Source organism: Anabrus simplex, chromosome 5 (genome assembly GCF_040414725.1).
Source record: "Anabrus simplex isolate iqAnaSimp1 chromosome 5, ASM4041472v1, whole genome shotgun sequence".
Classification (NCBI taxonomy): Eukaryota; Metazoa; Arthropoda; class Insecta; order Orthoptera; family Tettigoniidae; genus Anabrus; species Anabrus simplex.
The window spans coordinates 233,836,130-233,845,074 of NC_090269.1; the positions used below are offsets into that span (position 1 = coordinate 233,836,130).

The following is an 8,945-nucleotide window of genomic DNA, read 5'->3' on the forward strand; positions in this document are numbered from 1 at the left end:
TATTTGATTTATGGAGCTATATTTTATTTTTACTAATTCACAAAGCCACGAAGGATGGGAGTGACTGGCCTTGCCTATGCTGCTTTTTTTTTTTGTTTCTGCTGAGGGAAAAGGAAGCTAACTCACAAAGGGAGGAAGGAAGTGTCCAGAAGGTGAGTGGGATTGGCAATCCTTATCTCAGATTAAGACCTACAACAGAAATAGACACTAACATCCCCTCGTACATCAGTCCTCTTTAACACTACTTAAGCCAACCGTAACAATCAATAGTATCAAGATATGCTACTTATGCAGAAAATAAAATATAAATACAATGTAAGAAAGAAAACCATACACAGGAACCAAAATGATTAAAGCAAACTCATATGATAAGGAGGGAGTTTGTAGGATTCAAAGGTAAATTGAAATGAAACATGATCTTTTGATTTATGGAGCTATATTCTACCTACTATCCACAGTGTTACAGGTATAAAATGGTGTAGAAATTTGCACAAAAGTTTTAGTGATCATAGTATATCATAATCTCTTGACATTACATGCAGCAGTGTTAATCATCAATTAATATTCATCAGCCAGAAAACTATTCAATACAACACAAATACAAAATCATTCATTTATGAAAGAACGACTGGAACTGACAAGTTACAACATAATACTTTTCTCTCTTATTGCAGTCTAACGTTGCATTGACATGTCAAAAGTTTTCAGCAACACCATTTGTAGCCTATTTTCCCAAGGAACTTACTATATGATATATCTTTCAGTCTGTCAAATGAGGCACCTAGGGCCACACACTGAGAAATATTGAGATTTTTACTTCTTTTGCATCTACTAGAGGATGGCAAATCTCTGGCAGAGTAGTGTTTGAAGAAACCAAGACATGATAGCACATACCCTGTTCCTACATATTGCATCAAAACACAACATATCATTCAATCAGTCATCTGCATTTAGATGACAACCAATGTCAAGCTACAAAATTGTGTGCATCCCTTGTATTCATTGATCTGCACTATTTACAATAGTTAGAAATGTTCTATTTTGTGTGACAGTAGGATATATCTAAATTTTTCTGGTACATGGAAAAGGATGGAATCATGAATACATTTGTGAGTTTAAAAGACAAGAGAGCGCTTACAGATTCTGTGATTGTTCCCTCATACAACATGCAGGAGGTACAAATAATGCTTCCTTTCAGTCCATCCGCAGGAGAGGAGTTCCAATAAATTGACAGAAATATGTAGCATCAGGATCTACGTACAATAATATGGCAGCTGATCCAGCACAAAACATACCCATGCCAAGTCACAACATAGCTCCACCTATTAAGAGCTACATCCAAGGAACTGTTTGATAATTTAGTACAGTATTATGAACAATATGCTGCTACCTTCCACAACATTACGGTGTGCAAGGGACTGTGCTGTGACCTACACAAAATGCCAGTTGAAGACAGTGGAAACTCACTTCAGACAGTGCCATTTGTATCTACTGTACAATGAAGGCAGAAATCTATGTCGGTGGTTGCAGATAGGCTGATCTGTGGTATGATAACATGCACTCCAACCGGCCAACCAAGCAGAGGAGGGGTGGCCACGGTTCCACCATGTTTCTACACCTCTGCATTTGGGACACAGAAACGGGCTGTTCCCCTACCACTGGCTGTCCTGAGAATGGTTTTCCTTTCACCTGCAGTAAGGCGAATGATGGGACAGTTCCTAGTATATGCCATGGCCACCAAACATCTTGCCCTCACCACAAATCTCCTTGCTTAAGATGATGATGCTTGTTGATTAAAAGGGCCTAACATCTAGGCCATTGTTTTAAAAGAAAGTACAACTAGGCAACCACCCCCAATATATATTAGTAATCGGAGAGAAGAAATAGAAGGGGGCCGACACTAGGAATAATGATGGTATCGGCTAAGGAAGACCAGGGCCATGGAGGGTTTGAAAATAAATCTCCCTAAGCCTCCATACATAATACAATCAGGAGCAGAAAAGAACAGGTGGTGATCAAGGTAGATCAGATAGGATAGATGAAAGTGCGGTGCCTGGCACAAGTAAGCGGAAGCAATGTCAAAATTCAATTAAGGGCTCCGTGGTCGCCTACCCCAGATCCCAAGTGCAGAGCGCACATGGGATCCCTTTTAGTCATCTCTTACAGCAGGCAGAGGATGTCGTGGCTGTTAGTCTACTGCCCCTACCCACAGGGGGACAACTATTATAAGGCTAGTTGCTTTAGGTTGCACCAACTCAGATAGGTCTTATGGCGACAATGGGACAGGAAAGGCCTAGGAACGGGAAGGAAGCAGCCATGGCCTTAATTAAGGTACAGCCCCAGCATTTGCCTGGTGTGAAAATGGGAAACCACAGAAAACTATTTTCAGGGCTGCCGACAGTGGGGTTCGAACCCACCACTGCACAAGCGCAATTTCATAGATGCATGACCCCACTGCACAGCCTCCTTGCTGGGTGTTTTGTAAAACAAAATTAAATATATTGATAAACAATCATTAGCATTCACAAATTGAAATTGTTTAATCTGAATGTAAAATGAACATTAATAACATTAGCACCAGTGTTCTCCCCAGTAATGTTTGTCAGCCGGGTGGCAAGAATGAGTAGGCAGGTGGGGAATACTATGTAAAACTTCAATATGAAAATAAATTTCAATTCGTTCCCCTCAGGGTGTTAACAAAAATATCAGACAGGTAAACATTAACTGCACAATTGAACTATTTGAATGTTATCATCACAAACAAGATATAACAGAGTAGGCCTACTTTGATCTTCTAGTGTTCTATAGCTCCTTCCAAATCATGTAACAGTGGAGTTAGGCCTCCCACTCAGTTGCTGTGGGCACGTGGACTGCCATACAGGTTTGTGATGTTATGCGGAACAGAGGGCTCGCATGTGATTCCACGCTAATCCAGACCCCAGCTCGTGACTATGTAGTGGTCAAGCTAAACATTTGATCTCCGATGTAATTGATGAAATTTTGCTAATGATTTATCATTTAAATTCACAGTTTTATAGTATTTATATGTGAAAGCAGGAGCAGCAGGAGTGGAGGTCATGGTAGTAATAGCAGCAGCACCATTACCCATAGCAGTAGCAGTAGTAGCAGCGGCAGGCATGGAGATGGTGGTGGCAGCAACAGCACCGGTGGTAGTAGGTAGTAGTAGCAGAAGCAGTAGGAGTGCCGGTGGTGCAGGTGGTGTGAGCAGCAGCAGTCATAGCAGCGGAAGGACTTGGCCGTGGACCAGCCTTGTGTCGAGGCACACCTATATGAAAAAAAAACACACACACACTAAGAATGGTATAACGGTATATGCTGATGACCTACATAAAGGTTCTCAGAACAAAGATGATCTTTAAGCAACTGTGGTCAGGCTTGAAAAATATTCTGAAGACAACAAAGTTAGCGGAACCTGGGACACATTTTTTTAAATGGATGAAATTGTTGAAATTTGAATTCTGGCATAAATAAATTATATTAACCATCCTCTAAATAACAAATGTGGTTTTGTGCCGCTGTGACTGTTTTTGACGTAGTTACGGTCGTTTTTAAATGGTTCTGCACGGTCATTTAATTATCAACCACGCCTCCTCTCCTCTGTATGCTCGGCTATCCGTGTTCCTTCTGTTACCATTAATTCCCTCTTTACAGTAGCATTGAGATTATACTATTTTTTAATATTGCAATATATACTGCCAACTGTTAGCTATGTTATGAACTACTTCATCCTACAATTTAGTCAACCATGAAGGAACTACACTTGGGGGAAGGGGACCTGGAAGTTTGAAGGAAGCAACTACTGCGAAGCTCACAAATGATTATAGGCAGGCAATATGTGCAAATATTCCCTCTGTAGATAATATGAAATCTGCAATATGTGCCACACTATACTATTACTCCTCCACAGAAGAAGATCCTAAGCATAAGAAATGCCCCCAAAGACCTGAATCATGGTGCTTCTACAATAAGAGTATCGCAACTGGTCAAACCCCTCAAAGTCACAAAAATTGTCAGTTCAGTTCACAATTGCAATGCTGCTGAAAATTTTCTCTGTATACCAAAGGCTGGCATCAACTGAACTTCTGTCTAGATGTTGTAAAGGGGATACTCAAATTGCCAATGAAAGTCTTCATGCATGTATGTGGAAAAAGTGCCCATTGGCGCCCGCAAGGGAGGGGGGGGGGGGGGGGGCAAGGGGGGGTATTTGCGTCCCCTGGAATTCTAAAAATGTTGATGTTCAATTGTTTAATATCATACCAGATTATTTCATAAACTGAAATTACTGACAGTCATCTAGCATCTGTTATAACCGGAAATTTCTGTAAACAATTTAATGTTGCTGACGTTATATTGGTTTTTATATTCAAGAAAATTGTTGATGTGCCCCCCCTTGGAAAAGATCCTCCGGGCGCCCATGAGAAGAGACCTTTGTGTCCTCAAAACGACTTGGAATAGCTGTTTCTAATGCAGTTGCAGAATACAACATTAGATGTAGTGCAACACAAGAAATGAAAATGGCTGTAAGGAATTATAAACTTTCACCAGCATCCACCAAACTTGCCACACAAAGAGATGAAAGAAGAAAATTTCACAGTCAGCAGTCAGTCACCCAACAAAAGAAAACAGCCAGGAAAAACTGAAACTCCTAAAGGTACACAGGGATGAAGCCAAGAAGAAGCAGGAGGGTAGGAGTTATAGTGCTGGTGAATTTTAAGAGATTTGGAAAGGCCATTATGAAAACTTTTAATGGTTTTAGAACTAAAATTCATTTAACTCAAAATACCATTTTTTGTAACCTGCACTGTTCCATGCAGATCAAATCTAAACCTATATTTGCCAAAGTTGGTATGTAGCTTCTATGTGACCTACCAAGAAAATTGTAGGATAGATTTTTCATTCTTCTACAATATACTCATTTTATGAGGCAAAATGAACAGAAAATTAGTGGAAAATTACATATAAAATACAATTACAAACTTGAAACAGGAGTTAATTAAGCGACATAGGGTGAATTGAAAATTCCATCCTTGAGTTTTTTTATGTTATAAGGAAGAAGTTTTCAAACTCTCAGGTAAAAATCCATCCCACAGGGAACTTTTTGAAAGTTGCCTGTTTTGCGAGCATCATAAACACAAAGTACATCATATCTCATAAACTAATAAGGATATTTAGCTGAAAATAAGATATGTTATTTCTATAATAGTCCTACATATTCCACAACAGTTTCATTGTGATTGCTCAAAAATTGTGGAAAATAAAAAAATGTGTACCAGGTTCCCTTAAAATGAACCTGGACAAAACGGTGCAAATGGTTTTCAGATAAAGAGGGAGTTAATATAGCGAGCTCAATTAAATACCTCACCATCACAATTCAGCTAACGTAAAGCCACTGATGGATTATAAAAATTATAAAATTTGCACATTTCTGCACTATTCTGTTAATAATAAATGTTAGGCCTGTAAGAGATGTACCAATTTCAACTTACAGGTACGGCAAGACCAGGTGTGACAGGCATTATAGTAAATTTCATTATGAGAAGCGAGGTTCCCCCTCATCTGGCACTGATGAATTTATCATCATTACCTCTGGAGAGCAATTTGAAATGAAACCCAGGAAAATTTGATAGGTCACAGTACTGTGAAATTAATAACAACGACTACTACTACTACTTACCTCTTTCCGGGACAGTATCTTTATACAGCAACCTTGATAGCGGTCCTGGATAGCTCGAGTGGCGAAAGTGCCTAGAACACACAGTGCGGTTCTTCAGCTGCTTCGGAGGAAGCTGCCGCAAGCATTCGACCCCCCACAACGTCCAACCACTCTCTGCAAATATCCGGTCTACCAACAGGGAAATGATGAAATAAGATTCCCTGTTGCTGGCCTTCTTTGCTATCTGTGTAAATGCCACAGATCTGACACGTTTCGTGCATGGTCTGAGACATGAAAGGAAATAGAAGAAAGTAATAAAGGACACTGTATCAGTTTATATTTTTACTGCTAATTTCAATACCCTCAAAATGATAGTGGATTATCATAAAAAATATAACATTACATCAACAGAATTTTAAGGTGTCTGTTTCAAGTAGACTTATGTAACCACCATGCAAAAAGGTAATAAAACAGCGACAGCCAAAAAGAAATTTTTGGGAACATGAGCAGCTATCAATCATCAACTTAATAACTACTTAACCTCCTGCGGCCTACTATCCTTTTAATAGGATTTTGTTTTAAAAATAGAATGGAATATCCCGCAAACAATATTCAAACGTTAAATAAAATAAATAGCAAATTTAGGACTAGGCGAATATGATTCAATTTATCCGAAAGTCATTTGCCTTGGTGTGGTATATTTTCATGTTCTGGCCTCAGGAGATTAGTAAAACAAGAACCATAAGGATGCTTACCTCAAATATCTTGTACTTTTTCTTCAAACACGAAAACGAAGATAACAGATAAATGCATACAAATCAAAGTGAAGCAAAGTGTCACAAACGTGGTCGTGCCACGTGGTCCAAGTTGTCAAACTCAAATTGACCAATAGCAATCGGGAGATGTTTCTACCAATAGGAGCTGCCGTATTCGTCACGTGGGCTTACGGTGAGTGACGTGATGTACAACAGCGCGCCCCCGCGAGTGCAGGGCTAAAGTATTCAGTCTGAGCTGGGCCCTCGGAAGGGTAGGACCTATGCGGGTGACGTACCCATGTCTAAAACAGTTCTCATTCTCGCGGCTGGCGCTAAAAAACCATCTGTCGTATAGTGCTGCCATCTCTGTGACGTTTTGACAACGAATGCGGGCTCATTTTAAAACAATGCACATGTTTCTATTTCTTTCCAGTCTGGAGAAAAAATCGGAGGCCTTAGAACTTGAATGCACGTCGTAGAACTGGTTCCAACAAATACCGATATGAGACGTCACTTCATTACTTTTTCGTACAAGGTTTTATATTAGTTTCGTAAACATTAGTAAGTGATAATGAATAATAAGTGATAATATAATAACATATTTATAGATATTTGTTGTTGTTTTAACATCCGTGGGTGTGTTGGAGTCGACAATAGTTCTGTCGGTACGTTTACTTCCACGTTACCATTGCCTTTAGTCACTGATTCCACCTGCATTTTGTCATCTCCCCCACCAGTTTCAGTTACAATCTCCGAAGAGCGTGACGCCTCTACTGAAGATGTATTTTCCAAGAGGCTATAGGAATTGAATCGTCAAATATAACAGAACTTGAATCAAACAGGTTTTCAGCGGGCTCAAATTGATCTTTCATTGCAGCTATAATATTAAGATCTCTTTCGTCAGACTTTGAATCATGAGTCCCACCACCAGTTAGTGTACACCCAATCTGAAATTACGGAACACTTATATTTGTTCTAAATAATAAATATCTTAGGTACCGGTATACATTTAATATAACCTTGCCGAATAAAAAACATAGATTTTTTAATTTCTTTTTAAATTTTATTACATTATTTAACCGGTGACGTGAGGTTTCATAGACTAACAAGATACATAAAACATCTGGACTTCTTTAATTAAAAATCCTGCAGGGAGCTGACACCTTTCTATGTGTCAACAGACTTCACACCCTGAGGCAGGGTTAACTCGCTACGTTCGATTGAAATTCTCAAGTGGACTGCCAGATCTCACGTCAGCAAATACGAGAGTATTTTTGTCAATGCATGTTGCGTGGTGAGCGTAAATTACTGGTCCATTGCAGTTATTAAGAACTACAAATCCTCATTTCAAGGAGTACATTAGGGAACTACTAACGAAAAATGTAGGGATATTGCTATTTTGTTTTGACTATTGGAGATCGCAGTTTGTAACGCTTTCGTATTGTTCAAGTTGTACACTGAATGCCCGAGAAAAGAATGGAATTCATGAAGAATTTAACACCTGATCAGGTGAAATTACATATCAAAGAAGAATGATAAATTAGCGAGTTACCAGAGAGATACGAGCAACAAGAAAAACATTTTGCACGCAAGACTCGGCGTCGAGATACGGAAGAAAAATTAAAGAAACGGCAATCTTGCCATACATATCCAGCATCCTTGAAGTGAAAAACAGCATATGCGTGTTTTAAGTGGGAGTTGCCGATATTTCCAGTCTACTAAAACAAACTGCAGCAGTTGCAACAAGCACGAATGAATATTCACACCATCAGTGCAGAACTTCAGTGTTTGAATGATATGTTCCAAAGTACAACGATCAAGGTGAAATTTAAGACGATGTCTGCTTACTATGAATACGAAAGAAGGGAACATATATCTAATTTTTGCATTATTAATTTCTACATATTTTCATATTGTGGAAGATTATTACATGCTGAATCAGACTGATTGAGATGACTGTGTACATGTTTGCCAACCAGTTTTCATTAGGGAAAACTTCTGCTAGTGAAAGTAACTAGATATTATTACCACAATAAAACCAAAAGGATTTGCGTAGAAACATCTATTGGACGACGAGCGATACTAAATATGACTATATCTGTAGGTCCTACTGTTTATTAACAGGGTTTATAAATCTGGAATTAAGTTTCCGGCAACTCGTTAAAGTTAACAGTGCAGTTAAAGTTACAAGTGAATTTATGTAACTAACAGGTAACTGTGGTGTATTACAAATCGGTCATGGATGCTCTAGTAGTGATTGGCAATGCTCTCCCTCGAGACCCAAGGTCAGTTTAGGGAGGTCAAGACACGTATGTTACTTTACTGAGCCGCCATGTTGAGTCTTCAAGTGAGCGTAATCATATTCAAATTTAGAGGATTTAGGATATTGGTGTTCTGTGGATTTAGGTACCGAACATTGAAATAAAAGCAAACGAATAACTATTTTCCCTTCAATTCTGATAGCAATCAGAAACCTAGGGAAGTTTGATCCCATTCCTTCACGCTGCGCTTGTTCC

General features: G+C 39.0%; 1 long non-coding RNA gene across 2 annotated transcripts; it reads right to left on the bottom strand.

The window, feature by feature from the left end:
• Positions 1 to 419: 419 nt before the first annotated feature.
• LOC137500917 (uncharacterized) lies at positions 420 to 6,525 on the bottom strand. 2 transcript variants are annotated; one of them, XR_011018271.1, is made up of 3 exons: positions 6,430 to 6,525; positions 5,696 to 5,958; positions 420 to 3,286 (listed from the first exon to the last, which is right to left on the bottom strand). It is a non-coding gene; the product is annotated as an uncharacterized lncRNA (long non-coding RNA). The 2 variants fall into 2 exon arrangements; XR_011018270.1 differs by having other exon boundaries at positions 5,696 to 6,517.
• Positions 6,526 to 8,945: the final 2,420 nt, after the last annotated feature.